At 44.4% G+C, this 23733-nt stretch overlaps 1 protein-coding gene across 3 annotated transcripts in view; it reads right to left on the reverse strand.

The window, feature by feature from the left end:
• Positions 1 to 23733, reverse strand: part of ARHGEF18 (Rho/Rac guanine nucleotide exchange factor 18) — a 569373-nt gene that overhangs the window by 147140 nt on the left and 398500 nt on the right. The window lies entirely within an intron of this gene.

Genomic DNA, 23733 nt, shown 5'->3' on the forward strand with positions numbered 1-23733 from the left:
CAAGAGGGTACGGTGCAAAGAGGGGGGGTCAAGAGGGTACGGTGCAAAGAGGGGGGGTCAAGAGGGTACGGTGCAAAGAGGGGGGGGTCAAGAGGGTACGGTGCAAAGAGGGGGGGTCAAAAGGGTACGGTGCAAAGAGGGGGGGTCAAGAGGGTACGGTGCAAAGAGGGGGGGGTCAAGAGGGTACGGTGCAAAGAGGGGGGTCAAGAGGGTACAGTGCAAAGAGGGGGGTCAGGAGGGTACGGTGCAAAGAGGGGGGTCAGGAGGGTACGGTGCAAAGAGGGGGGTCAGGAGGGTACGGTGCAAAGAGGGGGGTCAGAAGGGTACGGTGTGATTAGAGCCTAGTTTACTGTGACAAATAGGTAAAACAGCCCATTAATCCAAAGATCAATTGGAAAGAGAGGATTGCTGGGTGCAGAAAGAGAAGGGAGCAATGATCTTCACATCATTCAGGGCACTCTGCTATCTGCACCTTTGCATACGTGCAGCTGTGGGGCGAGGCTGCCTCTGTAGCCTAGAATTGGTTGACCTTACACTCGTGCAGCTCGGCACCTCTGAAGAAAGCACCTGGTCAGCAAGGCTGCGATCTAACGGTCGCTTGCCCACGCTCGACCAGTAAATCGTGATCAACGGGTTGTCGACCCAGGCACTACGCCAATGGTGAATGGGCTGACAAAAGCCCAGGTGCCAGGACGCAATTTCTAGTCACCATGGCACAAATTTGTTGAGCCCTAGTAGTGTATGGCCAGCCTTACACGGGGCCGTTAAAGCAGGTGGTTATCAGTGCAATCCATCATAAAATTTACTGGGATATATTGATGAATGCAATCACCCACACAAACTAATTGCAAAAGCAAAGAAATCAATTTTCATCAGCCTGACTATATTACCAGTCAAAAAAAGATTCCCGATCACTTTTGTAATGTAACCTTTAGACCCCTTTTACACTGGGGTGTTTTTCTGGCGTTTTTCAGGCGCTTTAGCGTTAAAAAAAAGCGACTGTTAAGCGCTTGAAAGAAGCCTCATCTGCAGTCCCAATGGGAAAGCCCAAGTGCTTTAAGAGCCCTTTCACAATGTCAGTGCCCGAAAAACTATCATAAAGCGCTGCTTAAACTAGCAGCGCTTTACCAGCGTTTTTCGAGCGCTATTGGGCGCTTTTAACCCCTGCTAGTGGCCAAATAAAGAGTTAAAAGCACAAAACGCTGCTGCCATATAGCGTTTTTTAGGCGTTTTACAGGCGCTTCCCATTGATTTCAATGGGAAGGGGCGCTTTAGGATGTAGATCTGTCTTCCAACTAATCAAGACTTTTTACACCTTCTTTCAGCTTACTCAACTGCACATGCGCATTGACAGACCACACCATTTATTTCATCGTCGCCTGACAGGGCGCAAACGCTTTAACTTGTTAATTATGTGTGTTGGGCACGAGCACATTTGCGTTCTCCGGCGTGCATAACTGCTTCTATGTTTTACATAAAAATATATATTATACACACACACTCAAAACTCTACTATTTTAAACTACTTCTACACAGTACCAGCAGTGTAACCATATCACTCTCCATTAGAGGTCGACCGATATGGGTTTTTCTCTGGCCGATGTCGATATTTAGAAATCATGGCGGCCAATGGCCGATATATGGTGCCGATTTTTTTGGGCCGATATGTTAGGCCGATTTTTTTTATTTTTTATTTATTTTTTTTTCCCCCTTCATCTCATAAAACCTAACAGACACCTTTCCCACTGGGGCGTTTTTTTAGGCGCTTTTGGGCTAAAAATAGCGCCTGTAAAGTGCCTGCAAAACGGCTCCCCTGCAGTCTGTGTGAAAGACAGAGTGCTTTCACACTGAGGCAATGCGCTGGCAGGATGTTAAAAAAAGAAAAAAAAAAGTCCTGCAAGCAGCACGTTTGGAGTGGTGTATACCGCTCCTCCACCACTCCTGCCCATTTATATTAATGGGCACCACTGCCGAAGCGCATGCAATACGATTTGGCAGCGGTGCTTCACGGGCGCATTTAACCTCTTCTTCGGCCGCTAGCTGGGTTATATGCGCGCCACTAGCAGCCGAATAGCACCGCTAAAATGATGGTAAAGCGCTGCTAAAACTAGCAGCATTTTACCATCAATGCCTGCCCGCTCCAGTGTGAAAGCAGCCTATAAAATAAAAACAGGTAGTCAAAACTTTTGGACAAAAACAAAAAAAATGGGCTAACTTTACTGTTTTAGGTTTTTTTTTTTTTTTTTTAAATCATTTCGTGTATTTTTTTTCCCCAAAAAAAATGCATTTGAAAGACCTCTGCGCAAATGCCGTGTGACATAAAATGTTGCTACAACCGCTATTTTATTCCCTAGGATCTCTGCTAAAAAAAATATATATAATTTTTGGGGGGTCTAAGTGATTTTCTGGCAGAAAATACAGGACTTTTACTTGTAAGCAACAAGTGTCAGAAAAGATTTAGTCTTTAAATGGTTAAACTGAGAATTCTACACACAGAAATGAATTCATTCATTCAAGTGTAAACATTGTATCTTTTTGTTCTTTTCTTGGCAGACTGCCCAGAGAGGAGGAAAGTCGTTTCTATAAAGACTCAGGCAACTTACACTGACTTCTATTACAGAAGTCATTTACAAGTCCTGCTGTTCTAAATCAGCCTTTTTATCAGCTCAATCGACAGATTCCGATTAATTAAAAAACGGCAAATATCGGCCGATATATCGGTCGACCTCTACTCTCCATTACACTGTACAATCTGATTGGTCAAATTTGCATCCACTTATCTCCCTGAGCTATTCCTTTTCCCATACACTGTGCAACGCGATTGGATAACGTCTGAATCCACTCATCTGTTTGAGCAATTCTTTTCCCCATAAAAAAAAGTTAGGTAAACTAAGTGAAGAATTTTTCATTGCACGTGTGCAAATGAACAAGCAGCACGTGCAAATTGGCATTGCGCATGTTTGCGCCGAAAAGCATTTCCTATGTTATATAAGGGGGATGTGGTTTGTGTACATTTTCCTAAAGTTAGGCCACCTTACTGTGTGTATACTTTGTTATGCAGGCTTTGATTTTATTATTGCTTAGAATTCTTTTAATAACTATTCAAAATATATGGGAATCATGGTTACTTCACTAATAAGAATGGTTTACTAAATTTTTTAAAGCTGTTACCTATTTTGGCCTTACATTTCTTATAAAGTGTAGCATGATATACACAAGAGACAAATAGGAAAATTAGCCCAATAGAACCAGGCAAAAAGGGGTTACTTTTGGCAACAAATCAATCGATCAATTTATAGAAATGTATCTATGATACACACAATACAGGGAGGTCTATGTATGTGTGTTTAGACTAAGGACTTGCCTTTTTCTTTGATATACTGTTTGAAAATATATGCATTTGTCTTGATTTTGTTAGTTTTGTTTTTATGTCCTAAAGACTTGTCTGTTTGTCCTAAGTTTTAGCTCTTTTGTATGTTGTATGTTTTGTTTGTTTTTCTGTGCATAGGCAACCTTCACATGATTTTTCTAACTGTTGAGTAGTTACACTTTCACAGTGCTGTTTATTTGCCTTTACTTTATCTAACTTTTTTTAAAAAAATTTATTATTGTGTGAACTTTTACTGTGTTTCTCAAATAAAGTTGTAAAATGCTGTGCAGTGCTTTTTCTGTATGTATATTCCATTTAAGTTGGAAACGCAAAGACTTAGGCCCCTTTCACACACGCGGATGGTATGTCCGTATTTCATCCATCCGTTTGCGGATGAAATACGGGCCATACATTCATCCCTATGGGATAGCGGGTGTCTGCGGATGAGCATCCGCAGACACCCGCTATTGTCCGCCTCCGCAATTGTCCGATTCTGCAGACGGAGGAAAATCCTATTTTTCTGTCCGTCTGCAGAGCGGATCGGATGAACACGGACACACGGTCCGTGCTCATCCGATCCCCATAGAGGAGAGCGGAGAGCTGACAGGGAGGTCCCCGCACAGTGTACGGAGACCGCCCTGTCCGCAGCCGGCTCAGCGGGGACAACGGAGAGATCCCCGCTGAGCGAGCGGATCATCACGGGGCGGATCTTTACTGATCCGCCCCGTGTGAAAGAGGCCTTACCCTGTTTTTTGTTATCTTGGGTTTGCTTTAAGGGGGAGTTTACATGCCACAGATTGTACATGAAACATTTGTATTGGTTGCGGTCTCCAATGGTTTGAGGCTAAAGCCGTGTACACATGGTACGATTGTTGGAAGGGGATTGTCTGTTGACAGACTGTTGACCTAAAATCTTACTGTTCACACGCTCCATTTGACAATTGTTGTCCAACTTTCGGCCAACAAATGTTGATTGACAGGCTAGTTCGACTTTTGTATGATGGATTTGTGTACTAACCATTAGAAAATCTGACAACAGACCGTTGTCCGCTGAAAATTTACTAGCCTACCAGCCAACATTTGTGGGCTGAAAGTTGGACAACTGTCTGATGGAGCGTTCTAATGGTCAGATTTTAGGCAAACAGTCTGTCATCACACAATTCCCTGCGGAAAATAGGATTGTGTGTACGAGGCTTTCTTCCAGGAAGTTTATTGATACTGCTGCCAGCATGCCAAACCAAACCTTCTCTGAGAAGCTCTGTATTCGCAGTGTTAGTGGGACATGCATCCACGAGGGGGAGTGAGTTGATCATGTTCAGTGGATGTTTTGTACACATTCACATTTTTGTTGCATGTGTGGGTGTACCACATAAAATAAAATATGGCTCTAGCTCAGTTCCAGACAGTTTCCGGACCGGAAACTGATCGGAACTGATTGCATGGTGTGAACTAGAAACTGAAAAATTATAAGAACTGCGCTAACCCGTAATACAATAATACTGAGTGGTAGCCTCTCTGATTGGTGCCACCCTCCCCTTTATCAACTGTACTCACTCTAAACAGACCACAGTGCTAATTGGTAAAAGGCATTAATATCATAAGTGAAAATTAAACACCAATCAAATATCTCAAAAAAACTTTGGAATTTGTGACTAAACACAACAGTGCAAAACCTAACACTATATGTGTATAAATTGCTCCGAACCTGTAAAGTAAAGCACGTGACAAACAACATATGCTCAAATCCTCAAAATAAGAGCCCAACATCAAATATAGACACCACTTGTGACCATAAGTGTGACCAATATAAAATCCATAAATGAATAAATTAGTGAAAAAAACCGGAGTTAGACTTACCGGTAACTCTTTTTCTAGGAGTCTTCCAGGACAGCCTTTGAGATATAGGGCTCCTCCCTCCGGGACAGGAAACACGTCAAGCCAATTAAATAAAAGGTGTGGTCCTCCAGGCCCTCCTCAGTTTTACTCCAAGAACCGCCGGGAGGCTCTGAAAGACATAACACACTAACAATCATGTTAATACACATCCTCACCACTTAGTCCAATTTAAACAACTTTGGGTGGGAAGCCAGGCTGTCCTGGAAGACTCCTAGAAAAAGAGTTACCGGTAAGTCTAACTCCGGTTTTCTCATATCGTCTTCCAGGACAGCCTTTGAGATGATAAGCAAGGAGCTCACCTTGTCAGGGCGGGACCACTGCCTGGAGGACCTTACGTCCAAAAGTCTGCTCTTTATCAGACCATAAATCCAGACGGTAATGTCTTGCGAACGTTGAGTAGCTGGACCACGTTGCTGCTTTGCAGATCTCCTCCGGAGAGGCTCCAGCCCTCTCTGCCCATGATGCGGAAACCGCCCTTGTAGAGTGTGCCTTAACTAAGGGTGCCTGCTTCCCCTCTAACTCATAGGCTTTAACTATCGCCATTCGTATCCACCTGGCGATAGACGCTTTGGACGCCTTGCAGCCCTTGCGGGCGCCCGAAAAATTAACAAAAAGTGAGTCTGACTTCCTGAAGACCTTAGTGGCTTCTAAAAAAATCAATAGACTTCTTCTGACGTCTAACAAACTTAAAGATCTCGCCTCATCCTTGTCTGAGGTTGAGAAAAAAGTTGGCAAAATAATATCCTGTGTCCTATGAAAAGTGGACACCACTTTAGGAAGAAAACTAGGATCAGTCTTAAGTACTACCCTGTCCTCTAAGATTAACAGAAATGGCTCTCTGACCGAGAGCGCTTGTAGATCACTGACCCTTCTAGCTGACGTGATCGCTATCAAAAATACAGTCTTTAGTACAATCCACTTAAGTGAAGCCCCCTCTAATGGTTCAAATGGATCTTGGGTCAGAGCTCTAAGAACCAAGGCCAAATCCCAAGTAGGACAGGACTTCATTCTCACAGGCCTGGATCTAGATAGAGCCTTGAAGAAGTTCCTGACAAATGGATTCTGCTGAAGGGAGGACTGAAGGAAAACACTTAAGGCCGCCACCTGTACCTTTAGAGTGCTGATAGATAGGCTCAGTTCTACCCCTGCCTGTAGAAAATCTAGGACTGCCGGGACCCCGGGACTTGCAATCCCCTGTTCTCGCAACCAGGAATTAAACCTCTTTCCTACCTTGGCGTAAATTGCCCTAGTAACAGGTTTACGGCATTCTAACAAGGTCTTAATCACTCTCTCTGAGAAACCCTGTGACCTTAAGATTTGTTCCTCAGATACCAGGCCGCAAGCTTGAGCCTCTCTATCTGAGGGCACAGGATCGGCCCCTGGGAAAGTAAGTCCTCCCTGACTGGTAGAAACAGCGGAGGATGTACGGCCAATCTCTTTATGCTGGCAAACCAGGGTCTCCTTGGCCAAAAAGGAGCTACTAAAATGAGGTCCGTAGTTTCCGAACGGAACTTCTGCAGAACCTCCGCCACCATCCTTACGGGAGGAAAGGCGTAACACAGGCCAAACATCCATGGATTGGCAAGGGCGTCTATCCCCCTGGCCCGATCCTGTGGGTGAACCGAAAAAAATTGTGTCACCTTCCTGTTGCCTTCTGTTGCAAATAGGTCTATTTCTGGCCTTCCCCAGCATGACACGATCTCCTCGAACACTTCCTTGTTGAGGGCCCACTCGTCCTGACCTATCTTCTGGCGACTGAGAAAGTCGGCCAGGAAATTCTGGGTTCCCTTTAGGTGAATGGCTGATATTGAGGACAAATTCTTCTCTGCCCAGCAGAAGATTTTGTCCGCAATTACCTGCAGTGCAGGGCTTCTGGTTCCCCCTTGCTTGTTCAGGTAGGCTACTGCTGTCACATTGTCTGAGCGAACTTGCAGATCCCTGCCATGTAACCGGGACTGGAATGTTTCTATAGCTTTCCAGACTGCCAGAAGTTCCTTCTGGTTTGAGGAACGACCTGTCTCTAGGTTCGACCAGGAACCCTGGGCTAAGGTTCCCTCTAGGTGGGCACCCCAACCCAGCGCACTGGCATCGGTCGTGACCACCACCGTAGCTTGTGGGGACCAGGGAAGACCCCTGTCTAGGTTGACCTGGGCCCGCCACCACCAAAGAGACCTCCTGACTGCCGAGGATAGGGGCATAACCTGATCCAGGCTCTCCTGCCTGCCATCCCAATAACGGAGCATGAGTCTTTGTAAAGGACGCTGATGATGTCTTGCCCAGGCCACCGCTGGAAAGCATGATGTCATCAACCCTAGGACTCTCATCACCTCCCTGATCTGGGCTTCCCGACCAGATTGAAGCTGGGCTACCGCCTGCTCTAGCTTGCCGATCTTCTCCTCCGGAAGAAATACTCTCATTTCCACTGAAGAAATCCTGTATCCTAAATACAGGACCTCCTGTGAGGGGGTCAGCTGGGATTTTTCCTGGTTTATCAGCCACCCCAGTGAGCGCAGGAAAACCAAGGCCTCCTGTATGTCCCTCTGCAGCTGTTGGGCCGACTGGGCTATGAACAGTAGATCGTCCAGATATGGGATCACTGTTATAGCCTTGAGCCTTAATGGGGCCAGTGCCTCTGCCAGAACTTTTGTAAAGACTCTTGGTGAGGCTGAAAGCCCGAAGGGGAGAGCTCGAAACTGGAGGTGTAACACCCCCGTGTTCAACCTCACCGCCAACCTGAGAAATCTCTGAGATTCCGGATGAATCGGGATATGCAAATATGCATCCCTGAGATCCACTGTGGCCATGTGACAGCCCTGAAACAGGAATTTGGTTACCGAGAAGATTGACTCCATCCGGAACCGCTTGTATTTTATAAATCTGTTCAGGGGACGGAGATTCAGTATTAACCTGAACTTCCCCGAAGGTTTCTTTACCACGAATACGTGGGAGTAAACCCCCAAGCCTCGCTCCTCCTGAGGTACCTGCACCATTACTTCTTGGTCCACCAGATCCCCCAGAAGAAGAGCCAAAGCCTCTGCTTTCTCTTGGTCCCTTGGTAACCTTGTTACTTGAAAGTTCGGGAGGGGAACTGAACCAAACTCCAACCTGTAGCCGTTCCTTACAAGATCTCGAATGAACGGACTTTCGGTTGAAGCTTCCCACTGTGGGAGGAACTTCCCCAGTCTTCCTCCCACCGGGACGCAGGAGTCACTGGGTTTTAGGGGAGGGTTGAGGAGGATTGAATAAGATACCTCCTCTGCCTCTTCCCTTGTGACCCGTCCAATGCTTTTTGGGGCGAACCTCCCTTTCCTGCAGGTTTTGCTGCCTGGGGCTTCGAAAAAGGCGTTTCCCTTCAGGTCTCTTTTTCCTTTCTGGGAAAGCTTTCTTCCTATCCTGCGTGCGCTCTAACGCCTCTTGCAGGCCGGGCCCAAACAAATGGTCCCCTGAAAAGGGTAATCCACACAACTTTAGTTTTGAAGCTGTGTCTCCTGACCAGGTTTTAAGCCAAACGGCCCTTCTGGCAGCGTTCACTAGTGCTGCTGATCTAGCAGCCAGTTTGACTGATTCTGCAGAGGCATCCGCTAAAAAGCCCACCGCTTTAAACAGTAGCGGAAAGGACTTCAACAGCTGTTGCCTAGAAGTACCTGCAGAAATATGTGATTGTAACTGTGTAAGCCAACACTCCAAGTTTCTGGCCACACAGGTAGCTGCTAGGGCCGGTTTAAGCCCAATGGAAGAGGCATCCCAGGCTCTCTTGAGCAGCAGATCTCCCCTCTTATCCATAGGGTCCCTGAGTGAACCCATATCATCAAAGGCCAAATCTGTCTTCTTAGAGACCTTAGCCAAGGGAGCGTCTAACTTGGGAACCTTGTTCCAGGGATGCACCGCATCCGATTCAAAAGGGAACCTCCTTCTAAGGCTACCTGAAAAAAATGGCCTTTTTTCCGGTTGTTCCCACTCCAGCAGAATCGCCTCCACTAGCGACTTATGGACGGGGAATACCCTGTCTTTCATTACACTCGACCCTTGATACATCATGTCGTGTTTTGAAAGCTGGACCTGTTCTTCTCTGATCTCTAAGGTGTCATATATAGCCTTGAGGAGGTCACCCACATCATCCAAAGACAGCTTGTATCTGGCTGATCTAATGGCCTCTTCCTCCCCCTCAGATTCTGAAGTAGACTCTGTCCTAGAGGAGGCTAATGACCTGGATAACCTCTCCCTATCCACCTCCTCCTCCTGACTTGGTTCGGATAAGGAAGGCATACTCACGGCTCTGGGTAAAGAGACAGAAGGACCCTGCATCCTATCCATCATGTTTTTAAAAGATTGGAAGGTGGATGCAATCTCATCCTTTACGGATGTTAAAACATTGTGACAAGCTGCCACCGAGTCCTCTTTTACCAGGCTACTGACACAATCTGGGCAAAGCGGCTTCTCCCAACCGGTGCCTAACTTAGCCCCACACACGGCACATTTCCTTCTGGGTAAAGGTATCTGGGCTCTGTCCTGTTTAACCTAAAAACAAAGAAAAACAGGGTCCCATTAAAATACCACCCCTAACCACACCACTGTGCTTCTAGGGTCTGTTTAGGAAGTGCCCCCCTTCACCAGCAGGTTCTCCACCCCGGGAAGGTGCTACGGGTCAGAGTGACCCCCCACCCCCCAGTGTAAGTCCTGGTCTGCCCTCACCAAGCTTACCTGAGAGGTACTGGAGCCTGTTGAACCGGAGTCCACCTGCACAACCGCACTCTCCATGGTTCCTGTGTATCACTCAGTCTCTCTGAGCCTTCACACTGCTCCAGGCAACCCTGTAGTCACACCGCCGCGCCCAAAGGACTGGAACGGGTCCTGCGGCGCCCCCTGATGACGCGAATCCGGCGGAAGTGCGTCTCTCCCACTTCCGTACGCCAGAGCGCAAAAACTCCGCCCCGACGCCGTGCGTTCTTACGAACGTACCGCTCACAGTACCCGAACGCCGGTCGGTAGAGCGAACGTCTCCCGCCGCCTCCGACCGACAGGTACGAGCGGTTAGCGCTCCGAGGGGGAGATTGCCGCGTATCGGGGTCCCGTTCTCTCCGAACGTTTAAATGGCAGCGGGGACTGAAAGCTACCCTCTCCTCCCTTCGTTCGGACCGAGGGGTGCTAAGGGCCAGGTCCATCAAGGCGCTCTCCCCAGGTAAAACCCCTGAGAAGGAGCTCCCCTTACCAGTTCCAAGACGTGCTCCTTCCCGTCCGGCAGGAAACACAAAAACTGAGGAGGGCCTGGAGGACCACACCTTTTATTTAATTGGCTTGACGTGTTTCCTGTCCCGGAGGGAGGAGCCCTATATCTCAAAGGCTGTCCTGGAAGACGATATGAGAAAAGTCCATCCACAAAAAAATCTTCTATTGTAGTGAGCCGTGTAGAATCCACCACCACCTATGTGAGAATTGGCTTCTTACCGGAACATTCGGACCCCAAAGGGTCAAGAATAGCTTATAAAGGTTGTGGCAGCTTCTCCAACCATCACACTCCTCTGCCGTTATGGATAGTCTCCAATGTATACATCAGCTGTGATTGGGTCCCAAAATGGCTCTCCCATAAACAGTGACTCATAGGTGGACATCCATGCATGAAAACAAAATGGCTCCAAATAGTGTAAAATCCCAATTTATTATGGTAAAAAATTTTAAATTGAACACTTACAAACATGAAGAATACGATAGGCCTTAAGTGGGTTGCGGTGGCCGGACGCACACCATCACAAACCCGTCCTCCCCAGATCGCAAACACAAGCCACGAGGTGACGTCAGCGCGTTGCATTTCTATTGCAGAAAAAAAGCGCAGGGAACTACATCTGGTTTTGTGCCGACACATTCTGAATAGGAGTTATTAATCAGCTACACCGCCAGACACAAGACGTTTTCTCTTTTTGGGTATTAACCCTTTAGGCCACATGTACACTACTGCTAGTAAATGGACGCTCAGAGGCAGTTGGCTGCTTTTTTCAGCTGCCCCTGAACTCATCCAATGTAATCTTATGTGTACATGTACACAGGTTCATTTAATGTCGTGTTTAGGCAGTTGAGTTTAGAGGCCTTTTTTCTAAAGCAAAAAAAATGAGTTCAGGCACTGAGTTTAGAGGCATTTCAAGCGCTAAATGCTTCTAAACACGGTAACTCAGGTTTAGTCTCATTTCGCTTACAGGTGTATTTTTTGGCTTTTTTTTGGCTATTTTGGAAAAAAAAATTAAAAAACACAGCAAAACAGACACGTTTTAAACATGGGTTACTATCTGTCAAGTTAAATTATTCAGGAGAGGTTTTAAAAATGTCCCGTGTACATTAAGCCTTACACATTGCACAGTGTATGGGGAAATGAATAGGCCAGAATGCACAATACACAGAAGTGTATTGAGAAGATGTTTTCATGGAAGTTTCGGGTCCACCAATGATTATAGACTATCACCATAAAATGCACACAACTACATTCTGGCAATTATGACATTTCACACCTAAGTCAAAAGGGAACATCAACACAGTTGTTATGAGGAAGATCTCTAGAATGAATATTGGAGTTGTTTACCAAAGAAGTTAATGAATGGAATAAAACTGGAAGCAATATACTCCATGTGCTAAGGAAAGGCTCATTAAGGCTGGAGTCACACCTATGCGTTTTAGTGATCTTTGCATTTTGCAGATTTGCTCTACAGCATGTGTTCTATAGGAGACCATGTTACATAGACTGTAGTGCAAATCTGCAAAATGCAATAAAAATGCATAGGTGTGAATCCAGCCTAAGATGATCAGCATTACAATGAGCAAGTGCCCGATGTCTGTTCTGTATATAAGAATGTGGCAATGATTCCGTGCATCTGATGCAAGTCAACAGCTGTTATCTATTTAAGTATGCACCATGTCACAATAATTGTTTCTGCGCACGCAAATGCGCCAACATGTTTATAAATCAGCCCCATAGTGACAACCTGAAATTGTCAGATCAGAGAGATTGGGGGGGGGGGGGGGAATATTACTTGTTTTCACATAGTACTGCATGTGGAACACTGCCATAAAGAATAAGCAACAAAGTGCTATATATTGCATATTCAGTATACAGATACCTTTCTGGGAAAACTAAGCTTAACAGGTACATATAAAAACAGAGTATACACAAGAAAGTGGGTCCATTCAGATTGTGCACAGAGATATGCTGCCGACAAGACCTCTGCTCTACATGTTTTCCAGCCTACTTTTATTACAGAGCGACATGCAGGTTGTATGCACACTAAGCTGTGGAAGATCTGACTGAATACAGTAAAATACCACTGAGATTAAAGGATAAGTTCTTTAAGCATGTATTGTTAGATATAATATTTTATTATTTGTTGATCCCAGGGTATAGCAAATTCAGAGTGCACGTGAGTACAATGCATTATACCACTCACTGAGCAACAAGTAATTGCTCAATTTGTTTAACAGCTGTATGCATTGCCCTACACAACAGAATAATTACCATCTCCACAGGGAAGGGAATACCCCCAACCATTAACATCATACAAGGGGAAAAAGGAGCTGTCATTCACACAGGTAGTAACATGTGTGTCTAACCTGGGCACTGCAATATTCTATAAATTACAACTTTGACAAGTAAGGTGCTTTATAGAAAGGCAGATATGCAGCACACATTTATATGATGATCTAACCAAAATTTATGAGCTCTGGTCATCTTAACGTAATATAAAATCTACAATTATCTTTGTAAGCTAAATAGCAGTACACAAACAAATCAAGAAGCAAATAGACAGCATTCACACTATAGCATTTTATGACCGCGTGCCAAATCCCATTTTTTGCACTACACACATCGGCCAGCCTATTTGAATAGAGTCTTCCCTACATGTGGTGAAGTAGTTCAAAAACCTTTCTGAGCATTGTGCATCTGTTTTGACATATCTGGGATGCCATTAAAGTGGAATTAAACTCCTATCTGAGCGCCAGGAACTGAAAAAGCTATTTAATTCATTGTTAATATTCAAAGGAAACGTCCCCATCCATCCACGTCTCTATGTTTTATTTTGTTGAAAAACACTTTTAAAAAAAAACACCCCTGTTAGCATTTCTAGTCACGGCCATCTTGAGTGAGAGCAGATGATTCATGTTGATTTTACTTTCTGGAATCCATCTACCCTAAGCTCGGGTATGCAGGCAGGAGGGCGTGTTTAACTGAGAAAACCCCTTCTCTAGATAAAACGAAAAAAATGCCCATGAGGATTCCTGGTATATGTGCCATTTTATCCCAGTTCAGAAACTGATGTAAAAAAAATAAATAAATAAATAAATAAAAAAGCACTGGTGTAAAAGAGAGGTTGTGGCCAGAGCTTGTTTGGTCAGACTTCTCATGTGGGCCACAGGATTGCACTTACTTACAGAACCAGCTGATGTCACAGAGATGATCCAGTCTCTGAATGTATCCTAAAAATGTCAGGTTTCACCCAGATGCCTGACTGGCAGCTGGCTCTGCCTCTAAGCATGCTGCTGAGATCCTGAGCCGGCCACTCCCATCCCCTCCACAGCCCAGCACAGAGAGGCGACTAATGCTGGCCATAAACTATACGAAAAAACAGGTGAAACCCAATTTCGAAAAATGTACGTTCGGCCGTGAGCACAAACGATGCTGCCATCATGTAATGACCAATAAATTGTTCAGTGGACATAAATAAATACATTTTATGTTCTTTTTTTACATATACCTAGTGCAGACAGGTCGTACGGGAACACATTAACCTTTCAATTTATCGTTTGTTTGGCAGAAAATTTCCAAACTTGTCCTGAAGTTTTTCAGCTCAAAAACATCCAAACGATTATCGATTTTGTGCCCATTAACTGGCCGGAAAAAAAAATGAACGGTCTAATGGCCGAATTTCGGCCAATTTTTCGTATAGTGTATGGCCAGCATAACAGTCACCGATCTCTGCTCAGGGCAGACCAAGAATTGAGTGATTAGCGGTCACGTTATTGTTCATGTCTTGGGCTTAGATTCATCAGGGGATGGTTGCAGCATCAGAGCGATGCTGCTGCCATATGAGTGAGTGTTTTTTTTCATGTCCCTACCTCCTCTCCATCGGTCTGACATCTGAGAAGGGTACTTTGCCGATGCCAACATCTACTGGGTACTGGTCTTCAACTGCCTTGATTGGCTGAAGTGTGATGTGATGATGTGTGTCTGTCATCCCAGCACACAGTTCACAATTCTGGAGCAGACAGAATCTGAAGCAGCTGTGCATAGTAGCCAATCCATTTCCACCTTCAGCTTGCACAGTTATGCTTTGAAAATGAAAGCTATAAGCTAGTGATTGGGCAACGTTGACGACCGTAGACGAGTGGTTGGCCAGGGAAACTTAATTCAGCAGATGAAAGACATATCATGCTTACTTTCCTTCCACATTGGAAGATATCCAATGGTGCCATCCGCACAGAACTGGCAGAAACCAGTGGGACCCAGGTACACCCATCTACTGTCCATAGAAGTCTGGTCAAAAGTGATCTTCATGGAAGAACTGTGGCCAAAAAGCCATACCTCTGATGTGGAAACAAGGCTTAGCGACTCAACTATGCAGGAAAACAGAACTGGTGTCCTCATTGCGGAGAAATAATGGTGAACAGTTATCCATCATGCCGTACCATCAGGGAGACGTCCAATTGGCCCCCAAATTTATTCTGCAGCAGGATGATGACCCCAAACACACAATGCCATTAAGGTGGGAGTACACTCCCATGCATGATTGTTACCTATAGGTAAACCTTATTATAGGCTTACCTACAGTAAATATCTCCTAAATGTGCACCATTTAGAAGATATTTACTTTAGATGCAGATGGTGACATCACAGGTAAATGCGCTCTGAATCCGCAGCATACCTGTGCTGTTCCTTCAGAATCCTGTGCCTTAAAACGGTGGCTCCCACACGCATGCAAAGAAGTGACATAATCAAGGCTCCAGCCACTCACAAAGAGTCCATGAACCCAAATGGAAGACCAGGTGAAGATAGAATTGCCTTCATCGGTGAAAGCGTGCCGCTGGAGGGCTTTGTTCTAAGGTAAGTTTCACATAACATGCTAGTATGTGATGCATACTAGCACATTATGGCATTGTCTTGCAGATATATAAAAAAATAAAAAAAACAACTCTGTGATTTACCACCACTTTAAGAACTATCTTCAGTGTAAAGAAGAAAAAGGAGTCCTGGACGTTATGGTTTGGCCCCCACAGAGCCCTAATCTCAACATTGAGTCTGTCTGCTATTACATGAAGAGACAGAAGGATTTGAGGCAGCCTACATTCACAGAAAATCTGTGGTTGGTTCTCCAAGATGTCTGGAGCAACCTACATGCCGAGTTCCTTCAAAAACTGTGTGCAAGTGTATTTAGAAGAACTGACACAATTTTGAAGGCAAAGGGTGGTCACACCAAATACTGGCTTGATTTGGATTTCTCTTTAGTTCATTTTGTTAATTAATAAAAAAAAATTTTTTTAAAAAATGATTAAACATTTCTATTTCTGAAAGCATTCTTAATTTTTCAGCATTTTTTTTCACACCTGCCTAAAACATTTGCACAGTACTGCGTGTATGACTATATGACCTAAATGATATCACTTCATAACTAGTGGCAATAAATCATAAAAGGTATACATAAATCCAAAAAACTAAATGGGACACTGTGGAGTTTCATGTACACATTTAATTATTCATTGCCACTAGTTCTGAAGTGATATCATTTAGGTCATCAATATATATATATATATATGTTCAGCGGTAATAAATCTCAGAAGATTTCTGCACATAAAATGTATTGTAGAAAAAACAAAACTCAAAAAGAAAAAATACTTATTCAGTCACTCAAACACTGAAGAAGTACTTTTGTATGTCAGCTTTTCTACATTACATTTTATTCTCGCTCTCTCATATATAATATATATATATATATATATTCTATAAAATTCATCACAAAAAAAAATGAACATACAAAAAAATGTTTTGTGACGCATTTTATTTATATATATATATATATATATATATATATATATATATATATATATATATATATATTATTGATTTAACGCATTTTATAGACTACATCAAAAAAATCTACTTCAACACAACTCTAATGCAGCATACACACGACCGGACTTTCCGGCAGATTAGGTCAGACAGTCTTCCCGACGGACTTTCGGAGAAGTTCCAACAGACTTTCCAAACGAACGGACTTGGCCACACACGAATGGACTAAGTCCGTTCGAAAATCCATTTGTTTAGAACGTGATGACGTAAATGGCATGATGACGTAAACAAGCAAGTTCAATAGCCAGTAGGCAATAGCTTCCTTTGCGTCGTATTTGGTCCGTCGGACCAGTATACAGACGAACGGTTTTCCCGATTTTTAGTCCATCAGAATTGAGTCAGTCGGATAGATTTGAAACATGTTCTATTTCTAGGTCCGTCTGGATTTTTATTTTATTTTCTGAAAAACTACTGGACTAGCCCACACACGATCGGATTGTCCAACAGACTAATCCCTTCAGACCTAGTCTGCCGGAAAGTCCGGTCGCGTGTACGCGGCGTGTGTGTGTGTATTATATTCTATAAAATGCATCACAAAACACACACACACACACACACACACACACACACACACACACACATATATATATATATATATATATATATATATATATATATATACACATACACATACACACACACACATAATTCTATTATTTTTTGTGACACATTTTATAGAATTTTTATATATATATATTCACTAAAATGCGTCACAAAAAAAAAATTATATATATATATATATATATATATATATATATATATAAAATTCTATAAAATGTGTCACAAAAAAAATTATATATATATATATAAAATAGAATATGTGTGTATATATATATATATATATATATATATACACACACACACACACACACACACACACACACACGTAGAGCTGTATTGAAGTAGATGTTTGTGAGAATATATATACACACTTAGAGCTGTATTGATGTAGATATTTGTGATATATATATATATATATATATATATATACACACACACATACTTAGAGCTATATTGAAGTAGATATTTGTGATTTTATATATATATATATATATATATATATATATATATATATATATATATATATATATATATATATATATATATACACACATGCACACATGCTTAGAGCTGTATTGAAGTAGATGATTTGTTGTGGTTTATCAGCTGCTGTTGTTGGGTGTATGTGTCTTTCCTACACTCATATTACAGTACAGAGAGCAGACCCCATGAGTGAATGACACCAGGTTGGAGATGAGTAGTTGTGTACCAAGGATGCTCTCCCCAGATACCCCCACCACCACCCCTAGGCACTGTGAATCTTGTGGTAACACATAAAGCTTTGGAGCCTGGGTCCCCTCCAGAGCTGGTGACGTACTGTGTGCACCGGCTATGTACTAATGGAAGGGCAGCTCTGCCAGGAACACACCGTGCCAGGGTGGCACTGAGAATACCCCCCACAGGAGTTGAGAAAAACAACACAGCCCCAGCCCACTCTTGACTCTACCTGTCCGCTGTCTCCGAGGACACCAACTGGATTCCACCTGACTGGATCCCCGGGAAGCGGAAGTGGTGAGGAGGGGCACTTCCGGCGCTGGGCATGGAGGTGGGAACATATTGGCTCGGGGAGTTGCTTTGATTTCTTTTACCTGCAGATAAGAGCGGAATGAAGGGGGTGGCTGTGCTGAGGGCTGTCTGTGCAGTCAGTGACATAGCATAGACTCGGAGCGCTCCGAGGACTCTTCATTGGGATCTATTCTCTGTGTAATGTACTCTTGTGGTCCTCAGGTGGGGAAAGGACACGTGTGACGTGTTGTGCTTGTCATACATCATCGTGGATGTCTGCTGTTATTTTACAGCGACCTTTTGCTCCAGAATTTGTTTCCTTTAGTTCAGTTTAAAATGAGATCGTTCAAAGATGAGCCTCGTGAATTGGATAGACTGATCAGTTAAAGTGAAACTAAACCCATCGATTTAACTGTCTCAAAAAACAGTTACATTACTTGGACTGCTAACTGTCACATTTGCTCGTGCTTTCAACCCTCGTTCACATCGAAGTGATTTGACACGTCAAATCACAGCCTATTGCCAGCAACAGCACTGCCCCAAATGGTGCAAAGCCACACCAAGTCCTTAAATTAGTTCCTGCACTAATTTTGGCGATTTCATTAGACATCTGCGCATGAACACACACAGATGTCTTTCAAATCCCCCTCCCCGAAGTCGCACTGACATGACTGTCGGCTGAACTTGCGTGATGTCATAGTCCCCAGAAGGCTACAGGACCATTCACAAAGTGCAGTGCAGTCACAGATGAGCAGAGGGAAGTAGGGTTGCCACCTCATCCCTTTAAAGTGGTGTTGCCACCAAAAAATTAAAAGTGCTTAAAATTCGTAAAAAAAAAAATTGTCAAAAAAAATTTTTTTTACTCACCTCTAAATACCGGTTGCTAGGGGGTCCCTCGTAATCTGCCTTCTTCATTGCCCAGGCTGGTGACATCACTTCCCCTCGCGCCGCACATTCACCTGGGACCTGTCATGTGTCCCAGGTGACTGTACGGCGTATCACGGCGCCCTGCGCCGCTCGCGCATGCGCAGTGTGTGCCCGGCTGTGAAGCCACAGCTGGGTGCCCACAGTATGCATGACGGCGCCGCGAGGGGAGCGAGGGGGGGGCTTCGTTCCCCCGCTTCGCTGGACCCTGGGGCAGGTAAGTGTCCGATTATTAAAAGCCAGCAGCTGCAGTATTTGTAGCTGCTGACTTTTAATTTTTTTTTTTTTTAGGGGGTACCCCACTTTAAGACCGAACACACAGGTTCTGGGGGCTAATTTAAAGTGGGAGTTCCGCCGTGTTGTTTTTTTTTTTTTTAAGTCCGCACCTACAAATACTGCAGCAGCTGACTTTTAAAATATGGACGCTTACCTGTCCAGTGCACCCGCGATGTCGGCACCCGAAGCCGATCTGTCGATTGGCACTGCCACCGCCGCCGTCGTCTTGGGTATGGAAATCAGGACGTGAAGCCTTGCAGCTTCACTTCCTGGTTCCCTACTGCACATTCTTGAGTCGCGCTGTGCAATAAGGATGGTCCCTGCTGTCTCTGGGATACTTGTGTTTCCCAGCAGACAGCGGGGGCCCCGCAGGAAGTGGCATAAATACCCGCAGATTCTGCGGCTATCTATGCCCGGAAGTGGGTGCAGATATCTGGATTATACAGGTATCTGTACTCCCTCCCCCCTGAAAGCTGCCAATTGTGGCACCGGAGGGGGGGGGGGAGGGTTCCGATGAGTGGAAGTTCCACCTTAGGGTGGAACTCCACTTTAATGCACAGGGTGAGTTTAATTCCCACCTTAATCAGAACCTGTGTAATTAATATGTGTTTGGTTTTAAATGGATGAGGTGGCAACCCTAGCGGGAAGACAGCTGTGAAGCCACAAACAGTTACAGATGACTTCCCATAGTAAACATGCTGGTTACAGGGACCCGAAGAACTGGCTCAGGTGAGGACAGTGCTGGATCCTTGGACAGGTAAGTGTCCTTTTATTAAAGGATAAGTTCACTATTTTGACCAAAAAAATAATAAATGCACTTTTTGCTGGTTAAAAAAAATGTGCATGTATTATCGTTTGTTGCAGGAGCCTGTAAAACATTGCATTAGCGATCACCAGATCGCTGATACCATGCAGACCTGTCAGTGTATCAGCCTGCGCCTACCTAGTATGAGCAAGATGATACACACTGACAGAATCAATGAACTACCAGAGTGCCATGGAAGTTAATTGAGAATTACAAGCCGACAGCCGCTAAGGCTGTCCGGACTTGTAGTTTCCATTCACAGAACACTGAATATGTGACGAGGGCTGAGCCCTTCGCGGCCGTGTTTTTTTTAATTGGGGGGGGGGCAGGGAGAGAGAGAAGATCCCCTGCTAGCTGTTAAAGTGGGGGGTGGTCCTTTCATCAAATTACACCCTGGATATAGGTGTAACTTGTTGTGAAAGGTGACCGTATTCTTTAAAAGTCAGCAATTCCTCTTTAACCACTTCAATACCAAGCACTTTCACCCCTTCCTGCCCAAGCCAATTTTCAGCGCTGCCGCTGTTTAAATGACAATTGCACCGTCATGCTACGCTGTACCAAAACAAAATTATTATAATTTTCTTCCCACAAATAGTTTTCTTTTGGGGGTATTTGATCACCTCCTGTAGTTTTTATTTTTTCTAAACAAATAAAAAAAAACGTATTTCTTCTTTTTAATAAGTACGTTTTTTTCTCCTTTACTGATGGGCACGGATAAGGTGGCACTGATGAGCAGCACCGATGAGGTGGCACTGATAGGCGGCACTCATAGGTGGCACAGATGGGCACTCTTAGGCGACACAGATGGTCACTGATAGGTTGCACTGATTGGCATCACTGATTAGGAGGCACTAGCAAGTATTGCTGGTGAGCACTGATTGGCATCATGTGTGGGCACACATGGCCACCAGGAATGCCATACTTGGTGGTCATCAGTAGTGGCCATCCCTGGTGGTCCTGGGTGGGCGTCCAAGAGGGGGGACTGCACTGATAAACAATCAGCGCAGATCCCCCCCGTCAGAGGAGCAGCCGATCGGCTCTCCTCTACTCACATCTGTCAGACACGAGTAAGGAAAAGCCGATAAACGGCTCTTCCTGTTTACATCGTGATCAGCCGTGATTGGACATGGCTGATCATGTGGTAAAGAGTCTCCATCAGAGACTCTACCTAGATCAGAGTTGCAGTGTGTCATACTGACAAGCCGCAAAAAATGATCGCCTCGATGTGTGCAGCGGCTTGTTCTCCTGACCATGTCATATGATGTTCGGTCAGGATATCACAACCACTTTGCCAATGTCATTTTGCTATATTGTGGCTGGGAAGTGGTTAAAGTGATACTAAAGGTAATTTTTTTTAAAATACCAAACATGTTATACTTACCTGCTCCATGTAATGGTTTTGCACAGAGCAGCCCCAATCCTATTTTTCTGGGGTTCCCCTGCCAGAACTCCTGGCTTCTCTCCACTGCAGAGTGCCCCCATAGCATACCACTTTCTATGGGGGCACTCCTGCATGCTCCCTCCCAAGACCCACTCTGTGTGTCCAAAAGACATACAGAGCAAGGCTTGGCACCACCCCTGCTCCCTCCTCATTGACTGTGATTGACAGTAGTAGGAGACAATGGCTCATGCTGCTATATCTGAGCCTATAGAATGCATGAAGGTAAAAAAAACTTCAGCCTTTAGAACCACTTTAACTTTTTTTACATTACATAGGGGACAAAACGTCCCCAATGAGATGTTTTTTTGGTGACAGGCTCTCTGTAATGAGGCACCAGGGGTCTAAAAGACTCCTGATGTCTCACCTGTCCTCTGAGGCTGATCAAATGCAGCTCACATTCCAATGGCAATAAGAAGGGGAGGAGAACAGATAGAGGCTGCTGTTCTCAGGGGTGTTTGGAAGTGATCGGGCAGCTTACTAGCCGCTGGATCACCTCCAGGTTACTCTGTGTCTGCAGCCACTGGGAGGGTGTGTAAGAGCCCCTGCTGCTACCAACATATTTTCTGTGTTTGTGGCAGTGAAAGGGCTAAGGCCCCTTTCACACAGGCAGCAATTGTTCCACTGTTTTGGCCAGCAAGGAATTAAAGGGTAAGTTCACTTTGCTGGTAAAAAAAAAATGTGCATTTACTATATTTTTTTTGTTTAGGAGCCTGAAAAGCATTGTACCAGCGATCAGCAGAACGCTGATGCCAAGCAGGTCCCCTGCAGATTGTCAGTGTGAGCTATCTGGCCGTACATTGTACAGGCGGGCAGTTTCACACTGACAGGAATTGATTGAACTACCATAGTACTCAATAGTGGCGAGGTAGTTCATTGAGAACTACAAGCCTACAGCCTCAAAGGTTTCAGTACTTGTAGTTCATTTATTCACAGAACTGTTTTCAAAAAAAGTAACGGCTAGTATGAGGACCTTCTTCCTGTATTGCTGTAACAGGGACAGAAGGGAGCAGCTGCAGCAGTGGGGACATATTACATGTTCCACCCTCAAAACAGGTGTAACATGTTCCCATAGGTGAATATATATATATATATATATATATATATATATATATATATATATATATATATATATATATATATTTATATATTTTTTTTTTTTTTAAATAACTAAAATATTCAGTAATAATTTTATTTTACGACAGAAGGCAGTTCCGGAAACCACTGCCTGACAAAAAAATGTAAATGGCCATCACTATAGAGATAAATTGGAGGACTCATGTCCAAAAGTCAGTAATTATGGGATAACTCCAAAACATGGGAATAAAGTGTGCCATGGCTGTGAATCACAGCTCTGGCATATGTACACCCCTAGCCAATGCCTCCATTTCTAAAGGTTGTAGCAGTTGACGGTTGGTAAAAGCACATCTCAACCATGGGTTATTAGCACCCCCAAACTTGTATGAATGAGCCCTAAGGACTCATTCATCCATGTACTCTGGCCATGTGAAAGAGTGGATTGTTCACAAAGCTGGAGTTGCCTGTTACTCTAAGGCAGGGGTCTCCAATCTTTCTACACAAAGGGCTAGTTTACTGTCCTTCAGACTTTAGGGGAGCCATACTGCGGCCAGCAGGAATAGAAATAATTTCTGGCATCAGTGGGAGTAAATAGTGCCCCATCTTTGGTATTAAGGGGAAAAATGGTGCCCCATTGTTGATGTCAGAGGCAGGAATTTTCCCCCATCTTTGCTGCCAGTGGGCAGAAAAATGGGGTTAATTTTCTCAAGACTGAAGAGCGAAAAATCGGGTGCAGCTCTGCATAGAAAACCAATCGGCTTCCAGGTTTTTTTTTTTTGTCAGGCTGGGTTCACACTGTCTTTGCATGCAGCTCCCAGCAGGAGTCCGGTCTGTCCATGTTCACCGTTTCAAGTCCAATTTCAGCCTGCATTTTTGGCTGAATTCGGACCTGAAACAGACCAAAAGACACTCAGGACTCCTGTGCAAATTTGCACCGGAGACGCTGCAGAGATATGTGAACCAACTCCATAGAGAGCCAGTCAAAATCTCCTGTCTCCTGAATTGGATGCGGGGAACCTGGTGTGCAGGTATACCCTGAATGTACACAGTCTTTGGGGCTGTACACCTGCATCCACATGCCTGTCACCCATAGTGTAACATAGGGGGTTATTTACGAAAGGTAAATCCACTTTGCACTTGGAAGTGCAGTCGCTGTAGATCCGAGGGGGACATGCAAGCAAAATAAAAAACAGCATTTTAGCTTGCACATGATAAAATCAGCAGAACTTCCTCTCATTTCAGATCTACCCCTTAGATTTAGAGGAACTGCACTTCCAAGT

The sequence above is a fragment of the Lithobates pipiens genome, unplaced genomic scaffold (genome assembly GCF_037356315.1).
Source record: "Lithobates pipiens isolate NorthernLeopardFrog02 unplaced genomic scaffold, aLitPip1_a1.2 Scaffold_13, whole genome shotgun sequence".
In the NCBI taxonomy this organism is placed as follows: domain Eukaryota; kingdom Metazoa; phylum Chordata; class Amphibia; order Anura; family Ranidae; genus Lithobates; species Lithobates pipiens.